The sequence below is a fragment of the Bactrocera neohumeralis genome, unplaced genomic scaffold, assembly GCF_024586455.1.
Source record: "Bactrocera neohumeralis isolate Rockhampton unplaced genomic scaffold, APGP_CSIRO_Bneo_wtdbg2-racon-allhic-juicebox.fasta_v2 cluster09, whole genome shotgun sequence".
NCBI lineage: Eukaryota > Metazoa > Arthropoda > Insecta > Diptera > Tephritidae > Bactrocera > Bactrocera neohumeralis.
In genome coordinates this window covers 4851789-4861460 of record NW_026089622.1, presented here as the reverse complement: position 1 = coordinate 4861460, position 9672 = coordinate 4851789, and the positions used below count along the sequence as shown (strand labels likewise).

At 34.6% G+C, this 9672-nt stretch overlaps 1 long non-coding RNA gene across 1 annotated transcript; it reads left to right on the top strand.

The window, feature by feature from the left end:
- The first annotated feature begins 5198 nt into the window (after nt 1-5198).
- Nucleotides 5199-7862, top strand: LOC126763989 (uncharacterized). The gene is made up of 3 exons (XR_007667743.1): nt 5199-5483; nt 5556-5687; nt 5748-7862. It is a non-coding gene; the product is annotated as an uncharacterized LOC126763989 (long non-coding RNA).
- Nucleotides 7863-9672: the final 1810 nt, after the last annotated feature.

Sequence of the window (9672 nt, the reverse complement as noted above, 5' to 3'; positions counted from 1 at the left end):
TTAGGTATACCAACTCTATTTTTATACTCTCGCAACAAAGTTGCTAAGGAGAGTATTATAGTTTTGTTCACATAACGGTTGTTTGTAAGTCCTAAAACTAAAAGAGTCAGATATAGGGTTATATATACCAAAGTGATCAGGGTGACGAGTAGAGTTGAAATCCGGATGTCTGTCTGTTCGTCCGTCCGTGCAAGCTGTAACTTGAGAAAAAATAGAGATATCTTGATGAAACTTGGTACACGTATTTCCTGGCTCCATAAGAAGGTTAAGTTCGAAGATGGGCAAAATCGGCCCACTGCCACGCCCACAAAATGGCGGAAACCGAAAACCTATAAAGTGTCATAACTAAGCCATAAATAAAGATATTAAAGTGAAATTTGGCACAAAGGATTGCATTCGGGAGGGGCATATTTGGACGCAATTTTTTTGGAAAAGTGGGCGTGGCCCCGCCCCCTACTAAATTTTTTGTACCTATCTCGAAACTACTGTAGCTATGTCAACCAAACTCTACAGAGTCGTTTTCTTCAGGCATTTCCATATACAGTTCAAAAATGGAAGAAATCGGATAATAACCACGCCCACCTCCCATACAAAGGTTATGTTGAAAATCACTAAAAGTGCGTTAACGGACTAACAAAAAACGTCAGAAACACAAAATTTTACGGAAGAAATTGCAGAAGGAAGCTGCACCCAGACTTCTTTTAAAAATTGAAAATGGTCGTGGCCTCGCCCACTTATGGACCAAAAAACATATCTCAGGAACTACTAGACCGATTTCAATGAAATTCGGTATATAATATTTTCTTAACACCCTGATGACATGTACAAAATATAGGTGAAATCGGTTCACAACCACGCCTTCTTCCAATATAACAATATTTTGAATTCCATCTGATGCCTTTTCTGTATAATACGAGTACATACATTAGGAACCAATGATGATAGCGGAATAAAACTTTACAAAAATACGGTATTTGAAAAATATGTAAATGACGTATAATGAAATCTCGATTATCACTTTATCATGCGAGAGTATAAAATGTTCGGTGACACCCGAACTTAGCCCTTCCTTACTTGTTGATATAACTATTTATATAAGTTCATACTTACGAAATCTAAAGAAATAATCTAACTGCCATAAATAATAATAAATAAATACAAATGTAATTTAGTATATTTAGTTGTTTTTATTTTCATTTTTTTTTTCAATTTCGCACATAGCCACTCTTTCTTTCATTTCTAATTCTAACATCTTGCATTTTTCATCAGTTTCAATTTTTTTCAATTTTAAGTCTAATTTTTTTGACTCAATTTCTAACTTTCTTTCCTGAATTTTTTTTTCCTCCTCGAATTTATATTTATCAAATTCCAGTTTCTTCGCTTCCATAGCAATTTTTTTCTGCTTGGATAGCCGCCAATTGTCCAACGATGATTTCGAAGGCCGAACTGACCGTTGGTATGTTGATACTGGTGTGGAGATTGGTGCGATCGAAGGTGCGGCATTTGATTTCGCAGCAGGTGTACATTCTTCTTCCATAAATTCTACTTCGAATTCTGGTGCAGGACTAACTGGACAAAACTGTGGCGAAGGAATGTTACTTTCTACCAGTAACGGTTGCATGGCCGGCAACCCCTTTCCAAATATTTCCTTCAGCTGGTCGTAATATGGACATATTTTCAGCAATTTTTGCTGAAATTAGTACAAAATGTTTTATTTACAATAAATTTAAAACAAAAAGTATTTGTTACCCGAATATTTGTTAGTGTTATTATTTTGGTTATCAGTATGTTACCTTTAACATATTAACATGTTAGCAGGAACAAGCTGTAACAAGCATATCTGTTACCCATTTGTTACTTCTAGCAAATTCAATTATTTTAAATAAAATTAATTTTTTTTATTATTTCGCTTTATTTAATAATAAAATCGAAATCAGATATTTACTTAAATTAACAAAAAGCCTATTATTATTGCATTCGGCAGCAAAATAATACAAGTTATTTCAGTATAAAAATTATAATTCTAAAAATTCATATTCATAAAAGTAAAATTAGAAACTTCAACTTAGAACTAATATATACAACTTAAAACTAATATGTGCAACTTAAATCTAATATTTACAACGTAAAACTAATATATATAAGTAACAATAAGAAAACTTATATTAATTTAGCCTTTAGTTGATGTTTTTTCTGTTTAAAAAGATTGTGGCTTAAGGCCATAAATCTCCGGAGCTCCCCACATATAGTGTTTTTATCCCTGTCAGGAAATATATCTGAAATGAAACGTAATAAGTTAAGGCATTCAAATATATACCAGTAAAAAACCTACCAAAAACTAACCCTACGCACTTTAGCTTTAAGCTTGGTACGCAGCTCTCAAGTAATTGCTCAAGAAAAAAAATACATTATATCTCAAGTAATTTTGGCAGCTGGTTACGCATTGTGAATGATCTACATTAGAAGAGCAAGAGAGAATAAACAAAGAAAACAAACTTTGTGCGTAATATGTATGTGTGTATGTATATGGTAACATAAATATTTTTATTGAGATTTAAGAAATGTTGTTGATGATTGGTTGGTTTTATACAACATTTCAAAATGGAATATACTTCATAATAATGATTTCAACTAATTTAGGATGAATTTGACGATTACTTCGAATTTCCTTCAAGAAACAATTGTTGATTTGATGTTTCTTCGCAAAACAAGGTTTGCCATATTCACATTTTACTGAAAAAAAGTATCAAAAATTGGTACTAGATTTCTTGAGAGCTGCGTACTAGCACAAGTAAGTTTGTCGCAGGAAAGTATCTTGACCGTTTCTTAAGCGTTTTTTTATATGAAGTTTTTACGTTTCTTGCGAGCTGCGTACTAAGCTTTAGTAGGGATTCCTTCTCCTTGCGCCCCTAAATTGTAGTGGTACATTACATCGTCAGAAAACATATGTACCTAGAAAATTAAAATATATAAATTAGCTTCTGTTTTAATTTAGTAAGTAATACTGGGCTACTTAGTTTGTCTGTTAGGGACTTTTCAATGGCAGTCAGACGGGTCTCAATTGCATCCAGCTTCTGCATTGTATCTGAAAAACATATGTATATGTATTTTTAAAAAGCAAATACTAATATATTTATATATTAATACATTATACCTGCTTGGCCGCCAGACGACAGGCTCTATATAAAAGAAATTATTAATATATATATATAGTAGAAATTAATTATAAAATATCAAATTATCATGTAACGAACTTACCTCTTTAAAATCCACAATAAACTGCGCTTTTCGTTTTCTTCTTCTTGAAAAATTGGGTATTCGTCTTTCCTATTCTAGCAAGTGTTTGGAATGTCGATAGCTTTTCTCTATTTTATAGCCTTGACAGACGGCAGCGTTAATCCGGATTAACTGCGCACTTAATCAGATCCAATTTTGTGGGTGACAGACGGCAGCTATGCGAGTTTGAAACTCTCATAAACAGCTCATTGTCCTTTTTATAATATTTTCAATGAAAATTGATAGAAGATAAACATTACAGTTGTTAGCCGACCAATTTTTACCAAACCATTTTTTATTACAAAAACATATCAACACATTATTTTTAAAACTGCATCATAACATAGAAGTTTTATTGATATTATACTGAGAATTTGATAAACAGCTGTCAGGGTTGCTTGTATTTCATTCACAATAGATGAAAATTGGCCATTTTTAACAATGTTGCCAACGAAAATCTCACAAACTCCCTAAAATTTTGAGAGTTATTTTTGGATTCAGTAACGGAGTTAGCTGTGGTAACTCCTGAATTAATCCCGAAAAATGCAATTAATCTGGTGTAACGCTGCCGTCTGTCAATGCTATTACTTACATATTCTCCTAATGAATTGAAAATTCCAGAAAATGTAACAGTGTTAGTGAACAGCTGAAAATGTTTCAATGTGTTTGTGCAATCTGTTATCTCCGTCTTGCAGGGGACACTACCAATGCAGCGTAATTGGCCAGCGACGCACATTTTATACAACTGCACACATCAGAATTTCTATCTGCAATTATGAACAGTTCAATGTTACGTTATTTGACGTCGCACCAGCAACTTGGAAAGGGTTGAGTGTCTTCTAAACTCACATAAAAGACACTAAGTAAATAAATAAATATGTAGTTATTTTAGGCATTAAGCAGCTCTGCATACCTGTGTAGCAGGTTTGCCTAAACTCTGCGCGACCTTTTGAGAAGAATTTAGTATACCGTCCCAGGATTTCGGGGATAAAAAGGATATGGTCGGATAGAGGAGACTATCCTGATCAAGGATATAGCCGCAGGAAGCTTATAGTTTTCGAGATATTCGCGGTTAAAGTTGAAAATTTGCAATATTTTAATTACATATTTTCTATATATAAAATTAATTTTGCACTTATATTTTTCACTTTTATATCCACTTGCACTTCACTAATTCGTTTGTAAACGTTTATTTTAAATTATATATTAGAAAAACAGTTTTAATTCAATTTTTTACTTATTGTGCAAATTTATTTACTTAAAAATAACGAAAGAGCTACAAACTGTCAAATAATCAGTGTTACCTTATCGACACCATTTGTAAAATAACTGAAAGAAATAAAGTAAACAGATTATACCCCAAATACCAGAATCAACAACCTATAAAAAAAGAACCCTGATCGGTCCAACACCGGGGTGTATCAAATTTTTTTCGCGTTGGACTCATTTTTGCGTGGGCGGCCTTTGGCCGCGCTTCAAAAAAAATAACCCTGGTCGGTTAAACACCGGAGTGTATCAGATTTTTTTCGCGTTGAACTCCTTTTTGCGTGGGCGGCTTTCGGCTGCGCTTCAAAAAAAAAAAATAACCCTGATCGGACAAACACCAGAGTGTATCAAATTATTTTCGCGTTGAACTTCCAACCAACAACCATTTCAAAAGAAAAAGTTACACATGTTTATGAATTACTAAAAGAGGTAAAACTTCACAAATGTATTTGTTTTTTGATTAGCACCGTCTTGTAAGGTTGTTAACAATTCTCTTTACTGTTTGTTAAGGGTAACAAATACTTTTATTGGTGAATGTGTTGTCCTTAAAGTATACATTTGTTAACGAACAAGTTACACACATCTTATGCATAACAAAAGCTTTTGTTACTCAATTTTCTGTAAATGTTATTTTTTTCGTTAGCAGTTTGTTTCCTTTAACATATAACACATTAACGTGTTTGATACCCATTTGTTAGCAGTAAACAGCATATCTGTTACCTCGATATATTATTCCATTTGTTGGCCATTTTTTGCTTCTAAAGGTTAGGTTCCAGCTCTCAAGTAAATGCTCAAGAAATTATTGGTATTATTTCTTTTGTGTGAGATAGTAGTTAGCAAGAAATTTGACATTTCATATCGCACCGTGAATGTTAAAAAGTAGAAGAAGAGTGTAAAGTAATCAAACCACGGTAGAGGAGATATTTGAGCAAGAGCAATTGGTAAGTTTCCCATTATGTATATTTAAATTTATTTAAAAATGTCATGATTAATTATTATTATTTATTTTACAGGTGGTCAAGTGAAAAACTAATCTAACAGAATAGAAATTTAAGCAAGAGTAATTGGTATACAAAAAAGCAAAGCGTTAATCAACCAGAAAAGATATGTATTTGAGCAAGAGCAATTGGTAAGTTTCCCATTATGTAAGTATATTTAAACTTATTTAAAAATATCATGATTAAATATTATTATTTATTTTACAGGTGGTCATTTTTAGTATCCATAATGGAAGACGAGGAGTAGATTTTATATAATACTATCCGACCCCGCAGTCATTGTCCTGCGTGAAATTATGTGTTTAGAAATGAAAAAGTTGAATTTATCATTTCACTTTTTTTCAATGTTTTGACGCTTGATAAACAACCTTTTTTGGTTTCTGTTCCAGTGTACTATAGAAAAGATGGTTTTCCAACTCGTGAGCAGGACAAGTATATCTGGCCGAGGGAAAAATATATCATTTCCAAATGTATACCATACACTATGCGACTATCCTTGTGTCTCAAATGCAATTTTCACTGGAAACTGAATACGTTTGAACTGAAATGACAAATCGTTAGAACTCAGAGGAATTCGTAGAATCAAGCATTCAGCCCCTTTGTATTCGATGGCTGCGTCACAATCAGTCAGGTTCCATTACACAGTTTCGGCACCTGAAGATTGTGGAACATAATAACGACAGATCCAACTTTGAGACGCAAATGAATTTAGAAATTCCACGATCGATCAATTTGTATGAGCGCAAGTCTCCCGGAATTTGACTTTGAATCTTCCAGTTTAAGTCAACAACATCGGCATTTTTTGGCAGCTAACATTGCGCGTGCACTTAAGGAATTGTAGTTACGATAATTTGTCTAATGTCCGAATATTCGCGATGAGTTCATCTTTGGTGAATTGGTAAAGGGAAGATGGAATTGATATCAAACCACCGGAAGTATCAACCGGAATTTACCCATTTCCAATTCTTAGCGAATACGATGTAAAATGTCTTCGGCAATGTCATTTTTGTTCGTATTCCATAATTAGCGGCCTTTACACGGTCACATATGCGTGACAGCATGTGCAATTTTGGAAAGAAAAAGAATGCAAAGAAAGTTTTTGTAATGCTTTGGGCAAGATATTTCTAGTTCTTTTAACAAATTTGTATGCGAGCGTGTTGATCTTTTCTTACGCCAATCTTGCACCCAAATTCGTTTTTCTTGCCACTTTTTGCATTTTCTTCCTCTTCCTCCATTTCTAAAATTTCTTCAATCAGAAGAGCTGCCACTAATGCGCGTGCCACGTTTACTCGTTGAAAGCTGAACAAAAATGAAGTTCACGCACATGCATGACCGTGTAAGCGAAAACGTCAAACTTTTGCATCATGCCATGTTCGCGAGCATGTGTGACCGTGTAAAGGCCGCTATTGACGCTAATTTGATGGCTGATCATCGCGAAAAGTGTGCGAACTTCATTCCAGTGATTATCATGTTCCAGCAATTGTAATTCTAATTGTATGTATAATATGAAGATATTTCCGAATAGAGCAAGTTCTCGCAAACGGTTCACTGACGAAAGTTGAGAAAAAACTCGTAAATGTTAATTTTGTTGCTGGGGGTGTTATCTTTGTCTGTACTGTATTCTCTGTGTTGAAATAGACTATTTGGTCATTCTCCAAATTAACTGCGAGACGCACAACAGTCGGAAAACGTTCATGAATCGCAAAAGTAAATATTATACAAAGCGCTTTATTGCTGTTCACGTATCGACCGTATCGTTCAAGATCAGTAACCGCCATGTTACTTCCTTTGGTGACGTTTTTACACACGTATTTTATCGATTACAATTACCAAACTGCAATACGCAACATTGACATGACTTTTGAATGTGAATTAGACAACGGTGGCGAATATGGTACGATCCCTATGTTGTCGACCTCGATGTGTTGTTAACTTCGATATTCACGCCTCTAAATTAAATGCTAAATGTTCTGCCATTGTCTGGTGAGCGACGCTGATACATTGGATATCCATCATTTCTAGTTTGTGTTTCCGAAATAAAAGCACCTGGATAGTGTTTCGTACATTTATTGTCAGACATACAAACCGAAGTGGTATTGTGATGTCCGTAAGGTACATGAACCATATTGGTTTCGTATAATTCTGCTTCTATCTCTGGATCAGGAATTTTCCGGAGAAATGATTTCATCAATTTGATTTGGTGTAACCACCATCCACCATCCAAAGAAGAATATGTGCGTGCGGCAAACCTCTCTTTTGCCACTCAACAAAGTACATCCAGCATCTAACAGCACCACATATACGATGCTTTAAGATAAATTTTACAAAACATCGCAACTGTTGTTTGAAAAGTTGTCCTCTGACATCGTGACGATCGCTTGCTGATTGCCCGCGATCCATAATTTCATTCGTATGTCATCGCATCCTGGGAATAATCGGTCATGTGCCATGGGCTGTCAATATACATACTTATGTTGATGCCAAAACGAACGCGACCTCATCGTGGCATCGTAACAAATTTTAATCTGTAATTGAGCACTTTGTGTGAAACACACATAACGTTTTCACGGAATAAATTTCAATAATTTTTTTTTGAATAACCGGAATAAAGAAAGCAAACGACAAATTTGACAATTGAAAAACAAAAGGAAAAAAGTTGAAAAAAAAATTTTTGTATGAAAAAAAGTTATTTTTTTGGAATTGTCCAACTTTCCGACTTTTCCTCACGAAAAGCATACGGTTTTTTTATTTCTAAACTTTCCTCGATCCACAGCGAACAACCTCTGAAAATTTCATCAAGATTGGCTCACCTGTTCTCGAGCTTTAGCGTAACTAACAGCATTCATTCGTTTGTATGGGAAAAAGAAAAGGCTCTTTTTAGGGGTTTTCCGGCAATTATTCGAATTCTTTTCGCCATAAAAACCATCCCTGAGCCTCAACGAACACTTAAAAAAAAGAATTGGCAAAATTGGTCCAGGCGTTTTTGAGTTAAGCGCGAGCATTTAAAATCATGTTCGTTTTTATTTCCTTTTTAAAATCGTATTTGAAAATTTATTTTCTTCATAATTTTTTTTTCCGGAAAATTTTCCAGAATTTTCTTAAGTATTCTCCTTGTTTGGAGGAAGACCTGTCTGAATTGGTGGTAATCACCGAAATCGGTTCAGGCGTTCTCCAGTTGTAAGCGTAGTAACTAACGTCACTTTCTTTTATATATATAGATTTCACCAAATTATAGTGGCAAGGCAAGGAATGAGAAGGGGAGGTTTTTCACCGACTTCAAAAACTTATGGAATGATCCAGCTCGTTTCATCGAAAATTTTCGTATGCCACCAAGTATATTTGATGATCTTTGGGAGATACTGGAACCACATCTGCTTATTATGGAAAATATGTACGAAATGTCTTAAAAGATTATGTATAATCTACATCTGGATCTGTTCCATGGCAAAATAATGCAACATTTCTTGAATTTTTCATTATTTATGTTTATTTATAAAAACAATAATTACTATTTATTTTATGTATACCATGTACATATATATGTTTTGTATAAAAATTAGTTTGATGTTTCCAAATTTTGTGTTTATTTATTTCATAACTAATCAGAAGATAAGTGAGTATAAAAAGATATTTATTTTAATTTTTTGATTTAAGTTCATTAACATTCTGTAACAGCATACTGTAAAATTCCATACACATATCATCACCAACTGACCGTGGAAGCTTATTTAACAACCAGTCAAAACTAGGAAGGACTTGTGCATATGGTTATAGTACGATTCCCACGACAGCCGGTTCTACGCACCGCAATTGACTCGGATTTTATCCGACCAAGGGCTGTTTTTTCGGCGATCTAACCCCGTTTGGATCGGTGAGTATTAATTTGTGTGTGTCGTCATTGGAGCAATGCCTTGTAGCAGGGTTGCTCCGTATCCTACTGACTCGTGCTGGCATCGAGTCCAACCCGGGCCCGGAGGAATTTTTCTGCTGCCTATGTGCAAGACCTGTTCTGGAATTAAGACTCGTAGTGAGTGGACCACGCGTTACGTGGCCCCATGTTGCCAGCGCAACACTGTGACACAAGCCTCTACGGCTGTGCAATCTGAATGCTGCAGGAGTCTGCCCCGCAACT